The sequence below is a fragment of the Podarcis vaucheri genome (assembly GCF_965113315.1).
Source record: "Podarcis vaucheri genome assembly, chromosome: 3".
Classification (NCBI taxonomy): Eukaryota; Metazoa; Chordata; class Lepidosauria; order Squamata; family Lacertidae; genus Podarcis; species Podarcis vaucheri.
This window is the reverse complement of record NC_138761.1, coordinates 52,765,111-52,791,712: the sequence shown is the minus strand read 5'-3', so window position 1 is coordinate 52,791,712 and position 26,602 is coordinate 52,765,111. Positions and strand designations below refer to the sequence as shown.

Sequence of the window (26,602 nt, the reverse complement as noted above, 5' to 3'; positions counted from 1 at the left end):
GTTGGCAATCCTCAGTTTGCACGGGGGTTACATTCTGGACCCTGTGCATGTCAGCAGTGACCTCGTAAAGCATTCCATTCCGCTACCGTTCTGCACTTTTAGGAACATTTTAGGGGCACTTCTGGGTTCAGCACCATGTGCATGTGTGCAATCACACACAAATAGGTTGTTGCCTGTATATAGCAAAGAGACAAAGTGATGTGTGCTTTTGACATTCATATAATTGAGCCTGTGTATTAGGTCCATATGTATAAGGATGTCCACTCATTGAGAAGAATTCAGCATTGCCCTAAGGTAATTGTTCTGTCAGGACAAGCATTTTGGCTTGCCAGATGAAATGATACTCCTTCTTCTTGTCCGTACACCAATTTGCAGATTCTCCAGACACACACACACACACACACCCTGCAAAAAAAAATCAATTTTGGGAGCACACAGAGGAAGAGGGGCAAATCCCTTCGTGCAAGCAGAAGTTCTTGCACAGGGCTTTCAATGATAGGACTCATTTTAAAATGGAGGTGGCAGGGGTTGAACAAGAAATAGAGCAGCCACACATGCATCACCAGAAAAAAAGGACAAAAGGTGACATATTTGCAGAACAGTTGCACATGCTGGTATAATTTGCACAGAAATGCAATACATCTCACCATAGCAGGCAAGGCCAGATGACCCGAGCATCGACTCAGTCTGCTGTCCAACCACTAATTATTCTGGAGCACCTTCAAAGCTTGTGCTGCTTTCCTTTCTTATGGCCCCTTATTTAAAACTGGGCTTGATCTCAATAGCCCTTCAAACTGAGGACTGTATTTTGAAAAGTAGGACATGTGACCACCCTAACTTGGGACCTTTTATATGCAAAGCATGAGCTCTACTAAGGAACTACAGACAAATGAACCAACTGCTCCGTAATCACTCCTCTCCTCCATGTCAGAGAGAACAGAGAGAAGGAAAAGCTGACGTGTCTCAGAGTTGGAAGTGGCAGTGCCTGAAGCAAGATGATGTCCAAGGGACCAAGTGAGTTTCTCCAAAAGGTTTGTGAAGAGTGGGGCAATAACCTGATCAGAAGCCTAGAAAAAAGTAGAATGGGGCCTTGTATGCCTCAGAAGAATGTTCTGTGTGTTTCTTAGGCTTATAGCCAAATTCTAGTTACTTGGAAAAATACAGTGGGACTGTGTTGTTGTTGTTGTTTAGTCGTTTAGTCGTGTCCGACTCTTCGTGACCCCATGGACCAGAGCACGCCAGGCACTTCTGTCCTCCACTGCCTCCCGCAGTTTGATCAAACTCATGCTAGTAGCTTCAAGAACACCATCCAACCATCTCATTCTCTGTCGTCCCCTTCTCCTTGTGCCCTCCATCTTTCCCAACATCAGGGTCTTTTCCAGGGAGTCCTCTCTTCTCATGAGAAGAGGTTCTTTAATTCCTCTTCACTTTCTGCCATCAAGGTTGTGTCATCTGCATATCTGAGGTTGTTGATATTTCTTCCGGCAATCTTAATTCCGGCTTGGGATTCATCCAGCCCAGCCTTTCGCATGATGAATTCTGCATATAAGTTAAATAAGCAGGGAGACAATATACAGCCTTGCCGTACTCCTTTCCCAATTTGGAACCAATCAGTTGTTCCATATCCAGTTCTAACTGTAGCTTCTTGTCCCACATAGAGATTTCGCAGGAGACAGATGAGGTGATCAGGCACTCCCATTTCTTTAAGAACTTGCCATAGTTTGCTGTGGTCAACACAGTCAAAGGCTTTTGCATAGTCAATGAAGCAGAAGTAGATGTCTTTCTGGAACTCTCTGGCTTTCTCCATAATCCAGCGCATGTTTGCAATTTGGTCTCTGGTTCCTCTGCCTCTTCTAAATCCAGCTTGCACTTCTGGGAGTTCTCGGTCCACATACTGCTTGAGCCTTCCTTGTAGAATTTTAAGCATAACCTTGCTAGCGTGTGAAATGAGTGCAATTGTGCGGTAGTTGGAGCATTCTTTGGCACTCCCCTTCTTTGGGACTGGGATGTAGACTGATCTTCTCCAATCCTCTGGCCACTGCTGAGTTTTCCAAACTTGCTGGCATATTGAGTGTAGCACCTTAACAGCATCATCTTTTAAAATTTTAAACAGTTCAGCTGGAATACCATCACTTCCACTGGCCTTGTTATTGGACCTTGTTAGTGGGACTGTAGCCATGTCTAAGATGTCAGCCTTGTATAACAGTTGCCCTACATTATTAAAACATAGTGTTTGCAATGTTTGCTGTGTATCACAGCCTTTAAAAGTAGCACCCACAAACTGAGTTTCACATCCGCTTCATATTCATATGGAGAACTCAGAAATTCTTCTACACATGGTATTATTAAGAAACAGAAAGGCTAGCTAGCTTTTCTCCCTCTTAAGACGACGGAATGGAGCTCAGGATTTATTACAGCGCAAGTCTGCAACCTGACAGCTTTATCTAAAATTTCCAAATTCTAATCCACTTATCGAAACATATTAGGAGATTACTGCTGGCTTTCAATAAGCAGCTCTTCATATTCACACCCTTGCCTTTGCAACCATGAATTTCTCCTCTACCACCACTGACAGCAAACCTCCTGGTACTGCCAATCAGTGATGTATAGCTGCATTGTTAGTGTCATGTTTATGGCCCTTTTAGGCTGTGAAATATTGTTCTCTGTTCATAGTAGGTCCATTACATACAGATAATGTGCTTGGATAGGATGAACAGTTTGACCAAACACACCTTCCATACACCTCTGATCATCCAGAGTCCAGAGTAGCTGCAAAGGGACTCTTGACAGTATAACCTCAGTAGACAAAAGGGAAAGGTGAGCCTTGTCAGTTCCCATTCGTTTTTCAGACACCTGCTGGCCATCTGATTTGTTATCCCAGAGTCTGATAATGAGAGAGGCCTCTGGACCTTGGCATATGCCAGTGATGATGCACAATGCAGACTGCCATACAAGCATAATGCAACATACAGTGAAGAGCTGTTCATCGATCCTGTTAGTATCAATACCTCCTTTGCCCCTCTGCAACCTAAGTGTTGAAGCTATGCTTCATGGAACCTGGGAGAGAGATGGCCAAAATGATCTGATCCATGCTGTGCAATCTGAATCAGGTAGCCTCTAGGCCAGGGCTCATCAGTGCAGCACTCAGGAGCACCCATGTTCCCACAGATGTCTTCTCTGGCACCCACAGGGCCCCTTGCCCTGCTGAAATGAGGCTTCAGAGTAGCATTCCTGACTAGAAAAGGCTGCAGGTTGCAGTGTGTGTGGTACCTGTGGCAAGTTATTCCATTTGCAAAGTTGTTCACAGGCCCCCAAACACTGGCCATCTCTTCTAGGTTCTAGTGCACACTAGTAGTGTGGCATTAGTAGTACATGCCATAGCTTCTAGACTGGCTATGCATAGCCTGATGCAATAGGGAAAGCAATCTAGGTGCGGTTGGAAATGGCCACAGCATCTGTCTTGCTTCTCTGCAATTTCACAGTAGGTTTCAATTCATCCGAACGCCAAATCTTCAGGACCTCAAGCTGCCTTTATGCCTGGATGAACAGAAAAAGCTTCAGAGTGTTTAAAGGGCATCACCACTAAGTTTCATTTTGTCCTGATGACCCTTTGTATCTTTCCACATGAACCATAAGAAATGTTTCCTGCGGATCCTCTTCTAAAGATCTATATGGACCAAATGAAGAATGCAGAACCCACCATGCCTTCCTGCCAGCACCCTGCTATATTATTTGTTTGTTTTAATTGACAAATTACATGGGAGCTGCATTATCCTGGATAAGGTTTTATTTTATTGTAAACGCAAACCTTGTCAATTGGGGACAATTATTGAGTGATCCTAAACCCGTTGCTCCATCTGTCCTTGCCATTTAGACTTTACTCCCTTATTATTTCATAAATCATAAAAGTGTTTTCTGAACAGAAAAAGCACCTTATCAAGCACAATATTGCTCACAGTCCCAAGTTGTCCAGCAGAGGGCAATAGTACACATATTCAAAAGTTGCTTAAGATTTTTTCTTTAGAAGAACAACCACCTGGTTTTCAGCTTATATCTTTATGTTTTGATATTTTGTTTTAAAATATGCTCCCTCTTTCAGCACTGTTCATTTTAAAATTGCTTAACACAATAATATATGTTTTGTTTTTCAGTTTGCTGCAGCTACAGACTGTTAGAAGCACATCTCCATTCTCCACAGTTTAGCCAAAACTTCTCATGTATTTAAAACCAAGACTTTGAAGACTTATTCACTTGAAATAAGGGCTGGTAGAGTGTGTTAGCCACAAATTAACTTGCATGTTGTATGTCTAAGAATAGCAGCACACAGGACCGGCCCAGTACATTTTGGCACCTGAGGCAGACTTCAAAATGGCACACACACCCCACCCCCATCAGCGAAGAAGGGGTCAGGGAAGACCTACATCAGGAACAAGGAATGGAAGAAAGATAAATATCAGGATCTGCTGCTCTGGTGGACCTTGCTGCCTGAGGCGGTCGCCTCATCTTGCCTCATGGGTGAGTGGGCCGGCCCTGTCAGCACAGTCAAACTTGCTATTTCAGCTTTATGTTAAAAAACAGAGAAATCCACATGATTCTCACGGGAAGTATAGTAGAAGGAGTTCTAATCCAAGGACCAGTGATGGACTGCATTTTTTCAGGGGATCTCCAACAGTGGAGGCAAAGCCATCCAGGGTCAGGTTTCTACCTTTTGCATGGGGTTCCCACATGCATGGGCCCGGTCTTATTCAACATCTTTATCAACGACTTGGATGATGGACTCAAGGGCATCCTGATCAAATTTGCAGATGACACCAAACTGGGAGGGGTGGCTAACACCCCAGAGGGCAGGATCACACTTCAAAACGACCTTGACAGATTAGAGAACTGGGCCAAAACAAACAAGATGAACTTTAACAGGGAGAAATGTAAAGTATTGCACTTGGGCAAAAAAAATGAGAGGCACAAATACAAGATGGGTGACACCTGGCTTGAGAGCAGTACATGTGAAAAGGATCTAGGAGTCTTGGTTGACCACAAACTTGACATGAGCCAACAGTGTGACGCGGCAGCTAAAAAAGCCAATGCAATTCTGGGCTGCATCAATAGGAGTATAGCATCTAGATCAAGGGAAGTAATAGTGCCACTGTATTCTGCTCTGGTCAGACCTCACCTGGAGTACTGTGTCCAGTTCTGGGCACCACAGTTCAAGAAGGACACTGACAAACTGTAACGTGTCCAGAGGAGGGCAGCCAAAATGGTCAAAGGCCTGGAAACGATGCCTTATGAGGAACGGCTAAGGGAGCTGGGCATGTTTAGCCTGGAGAAGAGGAGGTTAAGGGGTGATATGATAGCCATGTTCAAATATATAAAAGGATGTCATATAGAGGAGGGAGAAAGGTTGTTTTCTGCTGCTCCAGAGAAGCGGACACGGAGCAATGGATCCAAACTACAAGAAAGAAGATTCCACCTAAACATTAGGAAGAACTTCCTGACAGTAAGAGCTGTTTGACAGTGGAATTTGCTGCCAAGGAGTGTGGTGGAGTCTCCTACTTTGGAGGTCTTTAAGCAGAGGCTTGACAACCATATGTCAGGAGTGCTCTGATGGTGTTTCCTGCTTGGCAGGGGGTTGGACTCGATGGCCCTTGTGGTCTATTCCAACTCTATGATTCTATGATTCTAACACTTTCCTTAGGGTTGGCTTGCTCAAAAAATCTAAGAAAATATTTTCCAGATAAAATGTCAAAAAATGTCAGTAGCAGGAGGAATTCCCTCCAAACTACTGGAGAATTTCAGGTCGTCCTGAATAATATTCATCACCACACACACAGAGAGAAAACGTATTTGCCTGGGAATAAAGCGGCACAGCTATGGATCAGTTTTAATTATTGTTTAGTAATTTAATATTGTTGAAGGAAGTGATGGACTTGGCCACTGCTCTCACTTCCAGTTCTCCTTCCTTAGCCCATTGCTTGAGGAAAGAACATTTGAGAAAAGCAAGGATGGAGGAATACTGATGGGTTGTTTTATATGAAAACAAACAAGGGCTGGATCTATACACATTAAAAAAAAGTTACTGAAAAATGCATTATAAAGCTCTTAATGGAAAATCTCAATGGTGACAGATGACAGCTCTACAGCGCCATCTGGTGACGGATGTTTATAACACAGTTATAACAATATAATTTGCAAGTGCAGCTGAGTCCAAGGACCAATAACAGAAATGGATGCAACACAAAGCCTGCACCAAAAAGCTAATACAATACTTTTCTAAACTCCCTTCTTGCCATACTCAAACTTTTTAAAAACTGCCACTTCCCCCGTCTCACCTCCACTTGCTCTACTCAAATTTCTACCATTGTTTAAAATCATTTTTCGCCTCTCAGTGACTCTCCAATCAGTTTACACAAACTTTTTCCACCATTTAAAACAGCCACCTTTTTTCTCCTTTCAGTGTTTTTCCCTTCTTGCTGTATTCAAGCTTCTCTCTCTTCCATTTCTTCTGCCTGAAACCCCAGTAAGCCACTGCCAGTCTAGCTAGATGGGTGAGTGGCTTGACATTGTATAAGACAGCTTCATGTATTCCTAAGGGCTGTCATGGTACTCTTCAAAGTTTACTACTATAGCACTACTGGTATTTGAGAAAATATTGTATCTCTAACAGCTACTTCAAGTCTGGACTCTATTAAAAGCTAGTTTAAGCCTATGTTTTCCTGTAAAAAGGTAAAGGACCCCTGACAGTTAAGTCCAGTTGCAAACGACTCTGGGGTTGCGGCACTCATCTTGCTTTATTGGCCGAGGGAGCCGGGGTACAGCTTCCAGGTCATGTGGCCAGCATGACTAAGCCGCTTCTGGCGAACCAGAGCAGTGCACGGAAACACCGTTTACCTTCCCACCAGAGCGGTACCTATTTATCTACTTGCACTCTGACGTGCTTTCAAACTGCTAGGTTGGCAGGAGCAGGGACCAAACAACAGGAGCTCACCCTGTCGGGGGATTTGAACCGCCGACCTTCTGATCCGCAAGCCCTAGGCTCTGTGGTTTAACCCACAGCGCCACCCGTGTCCAATGTTTTCCTGTACTCCCACCTAAATTCGTCTATACCACTAGGAACCTGCCAATCCCATATTATGCAGAGGTATTGCATTCTGTTTCCTTCTCTGTTTCACCTACTGTTTTGCAAGGCAAGAACAGATGGGAATGAATCAGTGGGCAGCTACAGTTGCCAGCACTGCAGTCTCCTACATATGACATGCTATGAATCCAGTCATTATTTAGTTAAGCAAGCCAACTTGTTCTGTAGTTGAGAAAAACAATTCCCTAATTAATATTTCCTTCTTGCTTGGGTGGTTAAAACAAGAAGGTCAAATTATCAGACAGAGGAGGTTTTTCACATGTGCTCCAACACACTGAAGAAAGAGAAGCATGTGCTGTGATATTCTATGGAAGCAATATGAATGGGGATGCAGAACCGCATAGCATAGCACACTGCTCTTTATTTCAAAGAACTGATTGAACAGAATGTAACTGTTGAAAAGCAAGAGCAAATGTTGGTATGGTAAACCTGTTGACGACTGTTAACGACTGCAATTAGTCCTACAGGAAAAAGAAAGGGATAGTATGCAGATGACCAAAAATAGCTTCAGCATATGTAATGAGACAATGAGACAACAGGTTTACCATACCCATTGAGTCAATCACCCATCGCCTACTACTATTCTGAGAAAAAACCCATCCCACCCTCCCACTATATATAAGGGTCTGGTGACTTCTGTGTCACTCTATCTGAAGAAGTGTGCATGCACACGAAAGCTCATACCAAGAACAAACTTAGTTGTTCTCTAAAGTGCTACCGGACAATTTTTAAATTTATTTCAACTGCATCAGACCAACACGGCTACCTACCTGGTCTATTGAGGCATTCTGATCTAGTCTAGAAAATATTGTGCTGCACTCTACTGTAAAAAAAATTCAGGTCACTTGGGTCTGGTACTTTCATGTTCCACTTATCTATCCCAGGAGGTGGGACAGGGTTAAGCTAAAAACCAACTCCCGAGACACTAATTTTTGGAAATTATTTTTGGTAAATTTGGTTTGTCCGCTTCATTTTGACAAAATCTGAAACTCCACTAGGAGTCTCCACTAAGGGAAATACAGATTTCCTGAAAACTTGGATATGCTAATTTACGGAGATAGATGCAAATTTAGAAATAATTGCCATAATTTAAGCACATTGCATGATTTACCACAGCAATGGGAAATGGGACAGCCTGCTTAGTTTGCTGTCCAGCTGCTATCAGCTGATGGGAAACTTCAAGGCACCTCCTGCTTTCCCTACTTAGGATCCTTTATCTTGTAACCAGGCTTGGGCCTGACCAGCCCTTCAAACAAAGGATTGTCACCAATAAACTAGGACACATGGCCACCACCAATTCCTGCCTGTACTAAAATGAACGTTTGCAATCAAAAGAACTAGAGTCAAACAGTTGGGAGGCCACAAGTTCTTCCAGTCATGCCACAGGAGGTGACAAATTTACTTTCCCCTCCTTAACTCATTCATTTCCTTATTGCATACACATTCCACCTTTTTATTCAAGGAGCTCAAGTTGCCATACATGGTTCTCTCCCTCATTTAATCCCCACAACAACCCTGAGAGGCAGCGACTGGCCCAAGGTGACCCAGGGAACTTCCTGGTCAAATGGAGGTTTTCACATCACACTGGCTCATTAGCAAGTAGGGTGGACACGTCCAGTCCAAGCCAAGTTACCAAACCTTCTTACTAATAAATGGGGAGGCGAGGGTCATAGCTCAGTGATGCCTGCTTAAAATCCTGAAGAGCTTCTGCCATTCAGTGCAGACAATGCTGAGCTAGGTGGCCCCAGCCAGTTCCCTATGTTCCTAACCCTATGCACAAATGGAATTATTTTTAAATATATATAATTTGAGTAGAAGTGTAAACATTCTCCCAAATAAAATCAAGAATTATCATATCCTGTAAAAGAGCTTTAACTTCAATTTCACCGAATCTTACATCTTTATTTGCCTTTGGTCCAGAATGAATGTTTTTACCTGAAGTCTTCCTAGCCAAATTTGGGATTGACAGCAGTGCCCTGAAATTCAGCCAAAATAAGCCAAAATCCACTTCATTTTTAAAAAAAAAATTGGGGGGGGGGAGTTCTAGGTGTGAACTTACATTTGGTGAATGTCTGCTGAACTTTGAACTTTAGACAAGACTTTGCAGAAAGCTTTATGTTTTGTTTCAGAACAAGCAATGATGTTCCTCTAGGGAGGTTTTGGATTCTACAGAAATGATGCCATGCCAACCCTGCTGTGACGCACATAAATAGCTTGACTTCTTGGGAAGAAATATCCTAACAGGCTCACACTTCATGATACAGTGGTACCTTGGGTTACATATGCTTCAGGTTACAGACTCCACTAACCCAGAAATATTACCTCAGGTTAAGAACTTTGCATCACAATGAGAACTGAAATCGTGCAACGGCGTTGCAGCGGCAGTGGGAGGCCCCATTAGCTAAAGTGGTGCTTCAGGTTAAGAACAGTTTCAGGTTAAGAACGGACCTCCGGAACAAATTAAGTACTTAACCCAAGGTACCACTGTACTCATGTGGGGTGCCATACAACTTCCATACAAGGAGCAGAATAAAAAGAAAGTAGATATACCAAGGGGGAGGAGAATGCTTACTTTTCAAGTGAAAATCTAATATGTACCCTCTGTTTATATCCTGAAGTCTAAACATTTCACATACTTAGATGTTCCCCCCTCACACCCCTTCAGAGTTGGCTTTATACATGGCCAGTCCTACCTTTATGCAAAGTGAAGTAGCTGCCTCAGGCAGCTGATTTTGGATGTCACAAAAGAGCAGCAAACTACTAGTCCTTTGGTTTGATGTATTATTATTGTATATATATTTTTTACTTTCAGTGAGGGTTAGAGGAACTTCTGAATATATTGTCTCAGATGCTGACCCAAGCTGACTAGTTGTGGGTACTATGTACCTGGGATCCCAAAAATTGCCAGCACGTCCAGCAGCCGCCATTTGCATATTTATTTATTTTTAAACATGAACATGCATGTTAAATGCAAAAACAGATTTAGTGTTACACATGGTTGGACCCTTAGCATGTCAGATGATGGAACCACAATTCAATATAGGGTGACTGACAATTATGATAGGAAAAGTGACCCTAATATCTAATTACAAAGTTTCAGAAAGAACAGTTCCACATTCAGCTCCTCTTGTCAATTAATACATTAGTACAATTACAATGTTTTCAGAAAACTTCCTCTACTGCTGGAATGCCTTACCTTATGTATCCCTGTCACTTTGAACTTCAAGAGAGACACTCCTAAGCAGTGCTGTACGCTCCTGAGGTTTATCTTATATCCTCTGAGACCAGGGCCATTCGTGTGGCAGCAGCTGCCTTTTAGAACGTGTATCTAATGAACATCTGTCAGGCACCTACAGTATTGCCACCTAAAACTCACCTGTTATCATTACAGTATTACTAATAATAAACAATTTCTAGAAATGCCAAAACAGGCTTCTAGGTGGTTTTACAAGTATAAAAGGCAAGCATTCAACAAAAATGCCCATAATTAAAATACAGAATAAAACAGTCCTATGGAAAAAAACACAGCAATTTTGAAGGACCGAGGTAGAGAGATCAAAGGAATGTCTATGAAAACCGATGCATCTTCAAAGCCAACAGAATGACAATACAGATGAGACCTCTTGTATTTCAGTAGGGAATGCATTTAACACCAGGGCCAACCAGTGAAAAATCCCACCTCCGTAACCATTAGGCTGTGGCAACTGACAAGACTAACCAGATTTCATTGGTTGATTTTAATACCCTTACCAGGAATTGGAGGAGAAGTCAGCCTTTCAGGAAACCTGGTCCACAGCTGCTCATCTAGCCTTGCCCTAAGAGCTGATCCAGGCATGTTGATGTCTTAATGTGATCTACAGATTTGTCCTGTAGTCATTTGTTTTACAGATGCAATTTAATTGTTCAAATCAAATCAAATCAAATCAAAACTTTATTAGCAAAGCCAACAGGCCACAGCTGTACAAAAGTTAAAAATGAGAATAGGGATAAAAGGAAGAAAAGAACAGACAAAAGGAGGTCCGTCGGGTGAACAGGTCTGTCACTCAGATGGTGGCCCTCAATTTCACAGCTCTCTCGATGTACCTCGCGACCTTCTCTGTTATCTGACTGTTCGTATCAGATAATAGAAAATGCAGTGTAATGTCTGTTGAACGGCCGGGGTTGGAGAGAATGAGTGGAGTAATAATCTCATTCCTTAGGTCTTTGTAAAGAGGGCAAGAAAAAAGGACGTGGGACACTGTTTCCGTGTTACCATCTCCACATGGGCAGAGTCGTTTTTCAAATGGGGTCTTTTGGTAACGACCTTCGAGTACAGCAGAGGGAAGAACATCCCATCTAGCCAATGTAAAGGCACGTCTGTATTTTGGGATGGTTAGTTTAGACAAATATGAGGCTGGAGAGTCAAAATGAGAAGGGGGAAAGTAGGTATACCATGGGCACAGTTTCTTTAAGATAGTCAGGTTGTTTTGTCGTTCGATGTCTTTCAGGCGCTGGCCTATTAAACTCTTTGCTTTGATGAGGCCCATTGATAGTAGGGACTGTGAGTGCAGACCGCATGTAAGGAGTTTTTTATGCACAGTTTTAAACCACTTGCTTTCGTGAGGATCTTGCATTACTAACGGCAGTAGACCAGGAGGATTCAGATTAAGACGAAGCCAATAATTAAATGTTCTCTGCCAGGTCCGAGTTTCCACAGATGGAAGGCAGGCCTCGAGTCGCAATGCTGCGTTTGGAACACAGGGGGGGACACCGAGTATTTGCCTTAGAAATTTGGACTGGACAGTTTCAAGACTGGAGCAATGGGTCCCCGTCCAGATTTGCGCCCCGTACAATAACTGCGCCAGAGGTTTTGCTTGATAAACTTCAAGGGCTGCTGGGATGTATCTGCCCCCCTTCGTATAGAAGAAGCGGGACAGCATCTTGATGCTTTGAGCAGCTTTTTCTTTGGCACATTTTTGGTGGACATCCCAGGACCCGGTCGACTGGAAAACGATACCCAGATATTTGAAGGCTTTGACTTGTTCAATTGTCTGGTTATCCATCCTCCAGCTGTACTGTCTGTGTTTCCTTGCAAAAACCATGATTTTGGTTTTCTGATAGTTTATTGCAAGTTGCTCTCTTCTACAATATGCTGAGAATTCATCTATGAGCCTATTTAAACCTATTCTTGTTCGGGATAGGAGTATCGCATCGTCAGCGTACAAAAGCACTGATATTGCTTTGTCAGCCAGTTTGGGGGCGTGGAAGTCCGGAGATGACAAACAGTTAACCATATCATTGATGTAGATGTTGAATAGAACTGGAGCCAGGATACAGCCTTGCTTGACCCCCTTACTGACAGGAACTGGTCCTATAAGATGGCCATTTAACGAAGTTCTTACATGCAGCACCGTGTCTTTGTATAAACAGCTGATCAGAAATAATAGTCTTTTGTCTATGCTAGAGGTGCTCAATTTGTCCCAGAGTCTTACACGTGGAATTGAATCGAAAGCAGCCTTTAGATCAATAAAGGCTGCATATAACACCCCACGGGATTTTTTGGCATATTTGTCAATTAAATAGGCTAGGGTGAAGCAATGGTCTATGGTGGATCTGCCTTGCCTGAAACCCGCTTGCTCTTCCGCTAGAATAGCTTCAGTTTCCAGCCAGCTAGTTAGCTTGGTATAAAGATGTTTGGCATATAGTTTGCTGAGTATAGGCAGAAGGCTGATTGGTCTATAACTCGCCGGATCTGTCATGGGACCTTTTTTGTAGATTGGGATAATTATTGCCTCAGTCCAACCATCTGGGAGTAAACCCGTTGAGTCGATCCAAGAAAATAAAGACGCCAGCAGGGGGGCCCACCAGCCAATGTTGGACTTCAGAAGTTCGGCAGGGATGTAATCATTCCCTGGGGCCTTGTTGTTCTTTAATTGTACGATTAAGTTCTCAACTTCCTTCGGAGTTACTGCTGGCCAATGAGGTAGGTCCTCCAGTTGAATGCATAGTTTGTAATGTTGGGCTTCCTGGTCATAGAACAAAGATTGAAAATGGCGCAACCACTCCATTGGTTCCACTGTACAGATGGAATTAGTGCGCTCCTGGTCCAGTAGACCAGATATGGTTCGCCAAAAGCAAGTAGTATCTTTCTCGTGCGATGCCTTAACCAACCTGTGCCATGCGGCTCTTTCAGCTTCCAGTTTCTTTCTCCTTAATAATTGTTTATACGACCGTCTCAGATAAATATAAGCATTAAGTAGGAGAGCAGTCCCTGATTTCCTGTATCTCCGGTAGGCTGTTCTCATTTGTCTCCTTGTTTGCCTGCACTCCAGGTCAAACCAGCTAGCTCCGTCCTTTGCCCTCTTTGTAGCGGAGCTATGTATCACTGTTGTTAAATGGGGTTTCAATCTTTCCAAGAGTAATTTAAAGCGTTCCATAATCGCAGCTGCTGAATTTCCTGATACAATAGCGGAGCGAATAAGCTTTAACTCCACTGACTGAAGAAGGAGGGTTAGGTTTTCATTCAATATTGGGGACCATTTGAGTCTTTTGGGGGCTGGTATATCCAAATTTACAGAAGGTATATATTGTGGCTCGGCAATAGAATAGTCAAAAGGCCCGCCTGCAAGCTCTAAAATTAGAGGTAGGTGATCACTCAGGGTATTATGGCCCACTTGAAACTTCCTTATAAAGCTGTGAGCAAATCTTGAGATTAAGATATAGTCTATAATACTTCCCCCAGCCTTGGAGAAATGGGTATATTCCCCGGGGCGGTCCCCCTCTATATTGCCGTTTAATATCAGCAGTTCCCTCCGTCTAGCAGCCTGCACTAAGCAGAGACCTGGGAAATTACTTCTACTATCTTTGGACAGACGTGTCGCGCCGATATCCGTCTGTTCTTCAGTGTCCAAAAATTGGTTGAAATGAGTGTGTAGACTGTTGTCATCTGTTCCTATACGAGCGTTGAAATCTCCACACACAATGGTCAGGGCAGACGGGTAAATAGATTCGAGTGGCTCTAAAAACGCCTCTAGCTCAGCCCATGTAGCCTTAACAACGGTTTTTTTTTGGCCTGGGGGGATATAGACATTGACCAGCAAGAGAATAGTTCTCTTGAAGCTAAGTAGGGCGGCTGTTGCTAAAGAGTTGCAGCTGGGTAGGGCTGTTAGGGAGTGCGCTAGCTCCGTGGAAATGAAGCAAGCTAGGCCACCACTAGATCTGCCGCCCCTTTGAGATGGAGAGGCAGGCAGGTAGTGGCAGTTATACCCATTAAGAAATATAGGGTCATTCTGCCATGTCTCCTGAAAGAAGATGATGTCAAATTGCTTAAGGTAACACAAAAATTGTTGATTATTTTTCTTGGCGTGCCAGCCCGCGATATTCCAGGACAGCACTTTTAGGCCCCGGGCCCTTCGGGGGGCTGGATCTATGTCACCACCATGTCCAGCAATTCTTTGGTGTCTAAAAAAACACACCCGTTGGTTCTTTTCGAGGCTGGCTGCTTGGAGAGAGTGTAGTGATCCTCTTTTCTTGGTGATTTGGGGCTAGATTTTGGAGTTGGGGGGGAAGCTAATTCATTCGGAGACAATTTAAGATAGCTGTGCCAGGAGCTTTGAGGTTTCACACCTTGCTTTGGTCTTACTTTATTGTACATCACAGGGGGCTCTGATTGTAATTCCACGTCCACACATTTAAAGGTGCCTCCCACTGTCTTCTTATCCACCAGACATTTGGGAGATATAGGCTGCACATAAGGGTCCTTCATTGTCTCACCTTGATCATCCTTTTTTTCTAGTCTGCTTCGAAGTAAATCAAATCTTTTCAGGATCTCAGTTTGAGCTGGAGAATGCAGTGACCAGAATCGCTTTATCAGCGAGAGTTCTTCCTCCCAAACGGAGTCCTCACTGTCCCACGTGGGAGGCTCGACGCCAGTTGGGTGTGAGGCTTCCTTTTTTTCATTTGGTGCTGTTTGGTGGGGATGATCCTGCTGGAACTTATGCTTTCTATTTCGATGGTTTTGGTGGTTGGTTTTTTCCCTTTTGTGAACTTCCACTCCTATGCTCTTGGGCCCTATCAGAGGGGTTGCAGGTGCTCTATTTTCAAATATTCTTAACAGAACTATTCTTTCTTTTTTGAATAGGTTTTTAGCTCTAAAAATGAAACTGGCCAGATTATGATCTAAAAAAGTAATCAGTGCTCGTACCGAGCAATCATCTTGATGTAGATACTCTATAGCGGCTATGTCAGTTGCTTTTACTACCCCCGGTAAAATGCCACTTATAATAGACAAAAAGTGGTCTGTACGGTCCAACCTGGCGTAAAATCTAGGCGGTTTAGGGTAATTAGCAAAGACAAGCTTTTGTGGGATTAGGACTAAACTCCATTCTCTTTTGGGACACAACATCTGTCGAACTTGAGAGGAGTGGTTCCCCTCGATAGTTTGGGTCGCCTGCTCACCTCTGTCTACTGATTCTGTGCTGGCCATGAGAGGACTCTGGGGCGATATGACTGCAGATGGATCAGTTCCTTTGTCCCAGCTCGGTGTTGATTCTTCAGAACTTGATTTAGATTCTTTTATGGGAGTATCTACTTTACGTGTCTCTTTGATGGCACTCGACTTGGATTTGTTTTTTCCACTTGTAGAAAGGGATGGAAGAAGGTTAAAGAGCTTCTGCCAATATTTTTTACAGGTACGGTGAGTTGTCTTAAGCCGCCTTAGGTTTTTCATGTTTTTGCTTTTCTTCCTCTTAGGCTCAGCTTTTTTCCTCGGGGGTTTACTGGGGAGTGGTGGATCCGGGCTGGCTAGGGGATTTGTATTCTGGTCTGAAGCGCTCACATGTTGTTTGAAGTTATCCACTAGGGTCAGGAGCAGCCCGTTTGTTATCGCTAGAAATTTTTTAACGTTAAGGAGATCCTTAGAGATCTGGTATATCTGCTCCTGAAGATGATCACCCCACATTTCTGTTCCACAGTCATTGGCTTTCACCCAGTGGGATGAAAGATTACCTCCAAGTTCCAGCGGTGACAAATGAGGATTGGCATCGGATGTGTTGGCTGTGTTAGCCTTTGTAGCATTCTCTGCTATGGCAAGTTCTTGAGCCAGATTTGTTGGATGGTTTGTCCACTTGTTGTTTGTTTGCAAGTCCTTTAACTGTGTTGACCAATCCAGCACTGTAAGTGGCAAAGGCATAGCTACATCTAGGATACTCTCATTCAGAGTTCTCTTGCTCGAGTCTTTTTGGGGAAAGTAGCTGGTAATTTTACTTTGTCTCCTTCGTCGTTCCATCGGCCTCTGTGGTGAATTAGGCAGAATTCCTTGGTCCTTGTAATTTTTCCTGGTGAGGACCATAGTGGGTATATGGGTATATATGGATGTATAGTAGGGGGGTGCTTGCTTACCGGCGGCTTATCTTTTGTTCTAAGCTGGAGTAAACAGTAGCAGAGGTGCCGATTTATGGAAGTTTATGGAAGTTGCCTCCTGAACCTCTCCAACCTCTCCAACCTGTTTAGTTCTCCAGCTATTTACATCGGGACTTGTGAGGTATCAATCATTTGAAATGTTAGAAAATATTACTGGTCTTAAGCTTCTATATTGTGCCTTGTTTCGTTTAAAGTTCAGCTAGGTCTTTCTCCCTCATTCAACAACCTCACGACGTAACCAATAAGGTAGCTAGGCAGTATAACGAAGCAGAAAAAGAAAACAAAAGTCCCTTGTAATAATTATGCAATTTAATTGTTGATTTTATGCTGTTTGTCACCATGACATTTTTTCTTAATATTGGTGGTGTAGACGTTTTTGCAGACAAAATAAATAAACTGAAAGCCAAGGTACAGCAATACATCAATAATGTTCTTGTCCCTAATCCCAGCCAGCAGTCATCATGCTTTTCTTTTCTGGGTATTTCTGAGGGTCTTAATTCCGAGCCCCACGTTGGCCAAAAAGATCCCTGCGTTTTAAGGGGTTGGACTGAAGACCCTCGCGGTCCCTTCCAGCTCTACAACTCTATGATTCTATGAGTTCTTCGTTATCCTAGTTTTCTCAAAATAGTTTTTCTACAGCAGTCCAGAAAAAAATAGTTCTGAGCATAAAAAAAAATGTTCTGACATTTACACCTCACCTTTCCTCCAAGGAGCTGCAGGTGGCATACGTTCTCTCCCCCCCCCCCCATTTTCTCTACACAGCAATTCTATGAGGTAAATTAGGCTGAGCGATAGCGACTGACCCAAGGTCAACCTGTAGGCTTCCTGGCTGACCAGCGATTTGAACACTCATCTCCCCCCACTACTCTAACCACTACACCACGCTCACTATGCCTTGTAGTTTGACAAAACCTTATACAAAATCCAGGGGCAAACAAAAACAGTTAAAGGGAAGGCTCAGAACCTAATTACAGGCATTTTAAAAGAAAAATTAAGACTAACATTCTAATAAATACTCATGAGATAGCAATATTTGCAATCACAGATCAGTACCATTAAAGTTAAATTTTACCTGAACTATTTTGTTCACTGAAACCTGTAATCTTCAGCCTTCTCAGAACCCAGATCCATCCTTAGCCATGTACATTTATGGCGGTAGTGCTGCTGTTGTGAGCCACTTTAGATCAGGTTGCGGCCTGGTAGCGGTCCAGGCCAACTGGTTGAAGACCAAATTCCATTTCATAAATCAAATCCCATTTCCCAAGCCTACAAAGTAATACATACCCTCCAACATTTCTCTGATGAAAATAGGGATGTCCTATTCAACAACAACAACGATTATTTTATTATTTATATCCCACCCATCTCTGGGTGACTTCCAAACATAATAAAACATTAAACATTTTTTTAAAACCTTCCCTACGCAGGACTGCCTTCAGATGTCTTCTAAAGGTTGTATAGTTACTTCTCTCCTTGGCTCAGGGGACACATAACTCCATACACACCAACATTTCTCCAATGAAACTAGAGACATCCTAAGGAAAAGTGAGATATTCTGGAATCAAATCAGGAACCAGGGCAGCTTCTGTAAATCCGGGACTGTCCCTGGAAAATAGGGACACTTGGAGGTCTGGTAACCCTGAATTTGTAAATGTGTCAAAAGCAATGCCAGCAAGAAGTTACCTAATAATTTGACTGTGTGTGAGAAAACAGTTTACAGTTTATGAAAACAGAGCACACAAAAATGATGATCTCAATATACTTTCAGAAGCAACAGACAGTAGGGGGTGAGTAGCTAAGTGTTGGACCTTAAGCACATTTTATATTCAAAGTTGTAACAATCTCAGTTTAGGCACATTTCATTATTTTCCAAAAAAGTGAAGTGGCAAAACTGTAAGCGCTACTCCTGCTTACACGTTAGTATTATCTGTGCTTGTGTCTTATTCAACAGTTGCTAGGTTTGCCTCTCAGTGACTCAGCTCCTTTCCTCAGAATGAATTGGAAGAAGGAAAAAGTCAAATAAGGTAAGTCTCGGACAAAATGTGATATAATTCCTGTTATGAAGAACTTAAAAGCAATTTGTGGGAAAGGTAGTGGGCACTGTAGACAGAGATTTAAGAGAAACAAAACACAGAAGTGTTCCAAAGACTCATTCTGTAGTTTATTCAGATTATAGGCTCACTCTGCTTGAATTCACCTTAGTGAATACACTTCAATGAAGAGCCCTCACAGCCTGTTTATTAATACAGCTAAAAAGAAAGATGTGTCCCATGTACTAAGCCCTGAAATGGCTTGGAGACTACATAAAACAACAAAAGCAACACTATGTTAAAAGCAACAATCCAAATCCATTGCAGAATTGCAAAGTCAAGGAGAGCAACCCATTCTCTTTCTTCAGTGACCGAAAGGTTTTTTAGAGAATAAAGACCTTGGCCTAAAGATGTGAAGAGGTTTAGCCCAGGAGTTAGGGTGCAACAAACAGGATGCCTGCCTCAATTTTTGCATGTAGCACCTTGGGGATAATATTTTCATTGTCCCACCACCAGAAGCCTTCTTGATGAGGGTGCCCTACTTGGAGTACTGTATTCCCTCCCCACAGAATTATGACTGGCAGCAACGTTGCTGACATTCCGATGCCTGCTTAAAACCTCTATTTTCCCAAGCATTTATGGGATACTATTTTGCTGCTGTTAATTGGTTGTGCTTTTATGTCAGAAATTTTTATTTTGTGTTTTACCGGTATTTTACCTGCTCTTAACTTGCTGGACTGTTGTCGCTGCTTTAAATAAGAATAGCAAAATAATGACGATAACAGTAGTAATAGTTATATTGGTGAAAGGTGAATTTAAAATGCTACTGGTGAAAAGAAAGGCAAGGAGGAAGCAAATAAGAACACTAAAACTGCTTGGCAACATTTTAGATACTGTACAGGAAGGTGCAGAGGGGGTGGTAATCAAGACCAATGCTTTATCTGCTACACTACTTTTTCCTATCTTGTACAACATAAGCTCCTCCCTCAAAAAAAGAGGAAAAAAAGCAGGATGCTGCATAAAATGTTCGTTCAAAGCTGTATGATTTCTTCCAAACACAGATTTTAGTCTTTTGGTTTATTGGCAATCCAGTGCAAAATTTCTAGACTGCCAAGTCCAAGGCAGCTGATCCCTTACTGCTGAATGTCTTGCCCAGTTCCAAAGCAGACTTGCAAATCTGGCTACTGCACTCTTCCTCTCAATCTATTCCTGGGATCTGATGACAAAGATTGCTTTAAAAATGAGGTTTCTAAGAAAACTCATGTGCCTGAGTCCAGACTGAAAACTACAGCCCTAGCCGGTGGAATGTAAATTGCTCTTGTTCATCTAAAAGGCTAGTGATAAACAAAATATTCATAGCTGCATTCACCACTACCACAACATTCAAATATTGTCTGTGTTCTTCATAGTTTTACTTTACCAAGAACAATCGGCACTATTTTGATAACTTGCAGGATATCACAGAATTCAACCAGCTACTGTTATACATATAAGGCAAACTATTTTGAAAATAAAGGAGAAAGAATCAATGTCAGGATAAGCCTCGTTATAAATAAACATGCTACAAAACCAATAGTTATGCACAGTGCTTTTTTTCCTTTAAAAAATGTTTAGAAGTACTCTCATTTTCCTACTCATATTGAAATACTGCCCCTCAATGAGGCCAAACTTAGATTCACAAAATGTTTAGGGGTATGCATACCCCTGTGTCCCTCCAGAAAAAAGCACTGGTTATGCTCAGTTAGCCATGGAACATTTTAGTTATTCTGCCCTTTTGTCAACAGGTTAGAACAAACAACTGCAACCCTCTCACCACAAGCCAAAAGGCACAGCTGCAGTTACACCATGGGTTGGATCCAGATAAAGGCTGCAACCCTAACCACACTTACCTGGGAGTAAGCTCCACTGAATTTAATAGGACTTGCTTCTGAGCAGGTCACACAGTGAGCTTCATGGCTGAGTGGGGATTTGAAACCTGATCTCCCAGGTCATATTCCAGCACTCTAACCATTAGACACTGACTTTCAACACCACACCAGTATGAAGAGAACATGATTAGTGCCCACTGATAGCCTTGCCCTCCATGAATCTGTCTAATCCCTTTTTAAAGCCGTACAAGTTTCAGGTACTCATAATACTTTCCTGTACTACGAGAGAGGGGAGGGAAAAGTCAGGGTCAAACTAGATGTGGCATTAAATGCATTTCTGCATTTAACATATTTTGAAAAATGTAGACATAGCTTCTGGCGGAGGCTGGTGAATAATGCAATCAGAGCTGACTGGACATTGGGAAAAGTACAACGCTTTCTTTCTCTATTGCTAACATGAAGAAAACCCATTTTCTGAAGCTAGTATTTACTCTGGAGTGGGAATCCCCCAGTGGCATCAAATGAGGGGAGATTAAAAAAAAACTAACTAAAAATTGGGGGGGGGGGTTTCCTTACAGTGCAAATTGCCACTTCAAAGAAGTGGCTTTTGTATAGACAACAGGAGGCAAGGAAAGCGTTAATCTCCCCCTCCCCTGCTGTAATCTCAGCAGAAGGAGCTCACTTGAGGAGATGGAGCCACTATGCTGATTCCAGGGAATGGTGGTTTGGTGCAACTGCACCAGCAAAGTCAGGCAACGTTGCCAATGCATTTGCACAGCAACAACTACCCCTCCTGGTAACAGCAACATACCAGGAAACTAGAGTCCACCAGTGACTCCAGACTACCCAAGAAAGCTGTTCTAGATCCCAGTAAGAATCAGTCTCCCTCAGCAACTTCTATTTGCATTTAAAAAAACTGTGCACACATAGCGCCACATCCACTTCAGCCCTCAGAAGCCCACTGTTATGTGTTAGAGCTTGGTTTATGCCTGCAGCCAGAGACCTCTGACTTTGCTGCATCCTTAACACCACAGGCAGGATGCCCTGCATGGAACAGAGGCAGATGAGGTGCCTAAGTGAATCCATATACAACATGATCAGTCCAGGAACTGCTCAGCCCTTGGACATCCGGACCCATGTGAATGCTTCCAGATATTTGGGTGTTAAGGAAGCAAGAGCTGCCATCAAACTAAGCTGTCCTGGGAATGCTGTTTTCACTCCTCCAGTCGAATTCTACATGGAAATGAGATGCTTTAACCAAAAGCTGCCCTAAAATATATTATTATTATTATTATTATTATTATTATTATTATTATGCTAACATTATTTTTTAAATTTATGCTGATCTCCTTAAAACCACAGTAAGGGTTTGTCTGCATCGCGAGAGACATAAGATGAACATCAGATGGCTACACTGATTTTTTATTTTTTGCATTCTAGATGTGACACTTTGCAGGAGGCTACCTATCTCTCAAAAGTCTCCAGATGTTTCAGCTGTTTGTGGGTGCTCGGTTGCACCATTCTGCAATGCACTGGTTACCAGTCGGGAATAATTTTGGGTGCTGGTAAACACCTTTAAATTCCCAAATGCCTTGGGCCAAGTTTAACTGAAGGACCATAGAAAGGCCAATTTCTGCATCCCAACTAAACAGATGCAAGACTGTTTGAGACGTATAACATATTCTGTGTGATTGTACCAAAACTGTGGAAATCTTCAGGAAAACTGTTTGGCTCCTTTCGTCTCTATTCTACCACCTGCTCCACATTTCTTATATTTTGACCATCTTTTGCTTGCCTGGTTGAAATTTTAGCAGCTGATCTTGCCACTGGAGCTGTCTAATCTTAATGACACATAAAAAGCTGATTTTATTGAAATTATTATTATTATTATTATTATTATTTGTATTATTATATTATTATTATTTTGCTTTTTTATAGTGGTGCAAGCACTGTTTTGACAGTGGGAGGATAGGATACACAAAATAAATATTGCACATTTTTTGAAGAAGTGAATGTTTTCCTGCTGCAGTAGAGACTACATTCATTTTTTAAACATTTGCTTCATTTAGCTAATGCCTTCCTATTCTCATAGATGGCTGATTTCAGACACTACTTTTAATCTAATATTTAAGCTGAAAAAATCATTCATACTTGCAAATATCCAGTAATAAAAAAGCAGTAATATCTGAACATCAGATATTCAGCCGAGTCTCCTAACACAAATCTAACTAGTAATAAGTTCTATGTATATAAACTAGTTACCGTATGTCATTGAAGTTCATCATCAAACAGCCCCTAGTTCAGTATATGAATTTGTCCAGTCCATCATGTTTGGCTTTATTATGAATCAAATCCTGTTCTTCTCCAGCTCAGAACGCTAAGAGAGATTCTGTGTCTGCACCACCAGCATTCAGCAGACCATCGTTCAGTCGTCTGCTTTGTTGCATGTGCAGAAAAGCAAGATTCAGGATGTCAAAATAATACGGCATGGGCTTGTTAATATAATAAATGGCAAAGAGAGGAGAACTCATTGTGATGTTATGTATGAATTAAGTGGTGTTGGCCAGAGATACTTAAGAACCACACATGTCCTTACAAAGAGTCAATTTGCTTACTAGCAGCTTGTACCCTCTATTTACCAAATACTGTAAAGAATTACAATAGCAAAGCTTTGATCGGTTGCTCCAATCTCCAGCCTTCATCTATTCTTTTCCTGTTGTTACATGCAAAGCAGGAAGGTTTTTGCAGTCCCTCTGCATTTTTGCAATTTCTAGAAATCCTAGCAGGGTTAATAAATAATATCACCTGTCTAAATTAAACAAAACTAGGGATAAATGTAGATTGGAAATTTCTGTTGGCAGACTTTCATTGGGTTGAATAATCCCAATATAATGCATGTTGGAGCCTAGTAAGTATTTTGTCTCTGTAAAACACAAGTGTTTTGTATGTACACTGGTACCTCGGGTTATAGACGCTTCAGGTTACAGACTCTGCTAACCCAGAAATAGTACCTCGGTTTAAGAACCTTGCTTCAGGATGAGAACAGAAATTGTGCAGCGGCACAGCGGCAAGCCCCATTAGCTAAAGTGGTACCTCAGGTTAAGAACAGTTTCAGGTTAAGAACGGACCTCCAGAATGAATTAAGTTCTTAACCTGAGGTACCACTGAATACAGCAAATCATTTTAGGATAATCCATGGTGGTAATATAAAAGAGAACAGCCACACCCCCACCCCCACATACACTCAGATATTGTGGCATTCTATATACTTCAAATGGTTTACACAATTACATTTTCACAAAATTAGCAAACAGAATTATTTTTCCTGTCAACTGGGAAGAAAGACTTTTAAATATGTTTATGTAAAAATAAGTGTGGCAAGTCAAGCATTCTGAGTTTAGTTCCATGATTTTACAGTATCAATGAGCGTACATGAATCTGCAGTGGATACACTTAATATAGGTGCAGAAGCTTTATCTGCTCTCTGAAATGAGTACTTGTGGCATTCACTGGCACTGAGTGCCCTGCGGACACTTGTTTCACCACTGCCCAGCGTAAGGTAGAGCTGAGCTGACGCATTCGGAGCTTGAACCCTCCAGCCTACAAAGGACCAGCAGCCATTGAGGCTTTGAAAAAGATACAGTAATCTGGGCCATGCTCAATACCTTGGCTGCAATGGAAGTGAGTCAGAAATTAGGTGAGCAGAGCAGAGGCTAGGCGATCACTCGCTAATTAAACATTTGCAAATCTGAGGAAGTATGCTCATCAGTTCTACTTTGTTTCCAAATAAAGGTGTCGTTGCTAACATAATGTACTTTTGTCCGCCATTACATGAGGTTTCTTGACAAGCAGCGGTTTTGAAACCATCACATTTGCACCGCGCCAGTGTTCTCCGTGAGCTTCCATGTTCATTGCAAGCAACCCAGTAGTGTAAATAGCACTTCACTTGCAATCTAGCTTTCAGGTCTCTGTTCAATGAAGGAAGGAAGGTTTTCTGAAAAAAATATTCACTTCCAAGCAACTGAAAAGAAAATAAACTGCATAGAAATATGCACAGAAGGTTTGGGTTTGCCTGCAAGTGACTGGACTTGTTTTCACAGACAAATAATTTAGGATTGGAGAGGATGGCTTTCCTTAATTTTGATGCTAAAGGACTCTAATACAGAGGAAGAACGAACACCTTCCAGAAGCCCCTTCAAAGCAAATGGTGGAACGCCATGACTGCGTCATTGTGAAAATGTTTGCAGAGCACACCAAGAACCGGGTTTGATGCAATGAAGACAGACAAAAACCCACATCATATCACCCCCCAGAAACACATCCATGGCGGAGACTGAATCTCCCAAGTCTTGATCGGCTTTCACGGCATTTTGAGCCTCAACATTTTGAGAACAAGGACAACTGACTCCATATTGGATGACATGCATTCCCTCTCTTTCGGCTCCAGTCTCAGGTTTTTCACCTGCCAACAAGGCAAATGCACCGTCTCAATTCTGCCATGGGCAGAAACACATTTACAGTCCACGGGGGACACACAATCTTCAACTTGCTCTTCACAACCATCGCTTGGACCACTGACCCCCTAACACACCCCAATCCCTCCTCTGCATTGTAATGACAAGCCCTTCAAGACTATGCCTTGGCTTGGAGTGAAACCTAGGCCCCAGTAAAGCAGAATAAGCACCAAAGAGAAAGAAAACGAGCAGGTGAAAGAAAGAACAAACAACTGCAAAAGTGCCTAAGAGATCAAAGGAGGGCAGGGCTGATCTGCTTTCCCACACCATCTGCTAAAGTGCATGGCAGCTCCCCACACAAAAGTGGGGGGGGGGATGCAGCAAAGAAAAAACCACAACTTTCTCTCAAGTGCGATGCAAGTGCAATATTTGCAGCAATCGGCATCTTGCAACTAGCACCTTGGCAGAGATGGAGGATTTGCCAATGGAGGAAGTAAGGAGACCCTCCACCAGTCTTTCCCACAGAGAAATGCACTCTCACTCACCAGCAACCCCCACTCCCACAACACCGCCAAACATACTGATCTCCATATAATATTTTCCCAATGCTCCAGAGACAGACCGAAAGGAGCACACCATATGCAACTGAAATAAAAGGGCTGGGGAGGGAAGAACGATTGATCAGCCACGCTGCAGCCCCTCCTCTCATCACTTGATCAGCCAATCAATCAATCAATCAATCAATCGTCCCTTTTGTTTCCTCTCCAGCCTTTTCACCCCTTCACTCCCAAAAGTTCAACAATACCCCGAGACACACAATAGAAGTATATATGCAATCACAGAGCCTGGACTAGAGGGAATCTGGCCTAAATTTGACAATCGCCAGCCCAACTCAAGCAGCTGGTGGGGGACCTGGTCGGCTCAAAGATGCATTCCTATGCTGGATCCCACTCTTAATATTTCCCCCTGGCAGGCGAACCAGCTTCCCGCCCCCCTCCTACCTTGCTCTTCGCTGTCCCCCAACTGGGTTTTGGGTTCCTCCTCGGGGAGGCCGGATCCTCCACCCTCGGGGGTTTTGCGTTTCTTCGACATCTGGACGGGGCTTGGGAGTAGAGTTTCCTTTTCCCCTCGCTCTCTCTCGCTCTCTCTCTCTCTCTCCAGGGAGATCGGGAGGGAGAAAGCGAGACACACGCGCGCGTAACACACACCGCCGCGGATGGAAAAGAATCGCTGCTTAAAAAGGGGGAGAGACTTTAGAGTGGCTGGAGAGCAAGGAGGAGGCAGGGTCTAAGTGGAGCAATCCTACAAATCACAAGCCCATCCGCGCAGCCCCACGTCGAAGGAGGGTTGCCTGGTTATGGGATCTGCTCCCCACCCTCCTACAGACCACCACCATTATTAATTATTATTATTGTTATTATAGCCTTTTTCGGGGAAACTAGTAAGTGGAGGTGCGAAATTGAGAAAGTGGCCAACTGATCATGGAAGGGGGGGGTGTTAAAAATTAAGGAACGCTGCGTAATAGCACTAGGGAAGTCCTAAATATATTAAAATATACATATATATTAGAGACGGGGTGCAGCGCGAAATGTTTCTAAATGAACCTCAATGAAGGTGAGGAGGACTTGCAGAGAGCGAGGAGGAGGAGTTATTAGCCTGGGACTCACGGGGCTGCAAGGGGCCCAAGTCGCCTGCAGGGGGGGCGCTTTGCTTTGGGAC

General features: G+C 42.9%; 1 long non-coding RNA gene across 1 annotated transcript in view; it reads right to left on the bottom strand.

Moving 5' to 3' along the window:
• LOC309528132 overlaps positions 1 to 25,955 on the bottom strand; it is a 112,079-nt gene extending 86,124 nt beyond the window's left edge. Inside the window, exon 1 of the long non-coding RNA XR_014217552.1 lies at positions 25,885 to 25,955. This is a non-coding gene — a long non-coding RNA (uncharacterized lncRNA). The remainder of the gene's footprint in view (positions 1 to 25,884) is intronic.
• Positions 25,956 to 26,602: the final 647 nt, after the last annotated feature.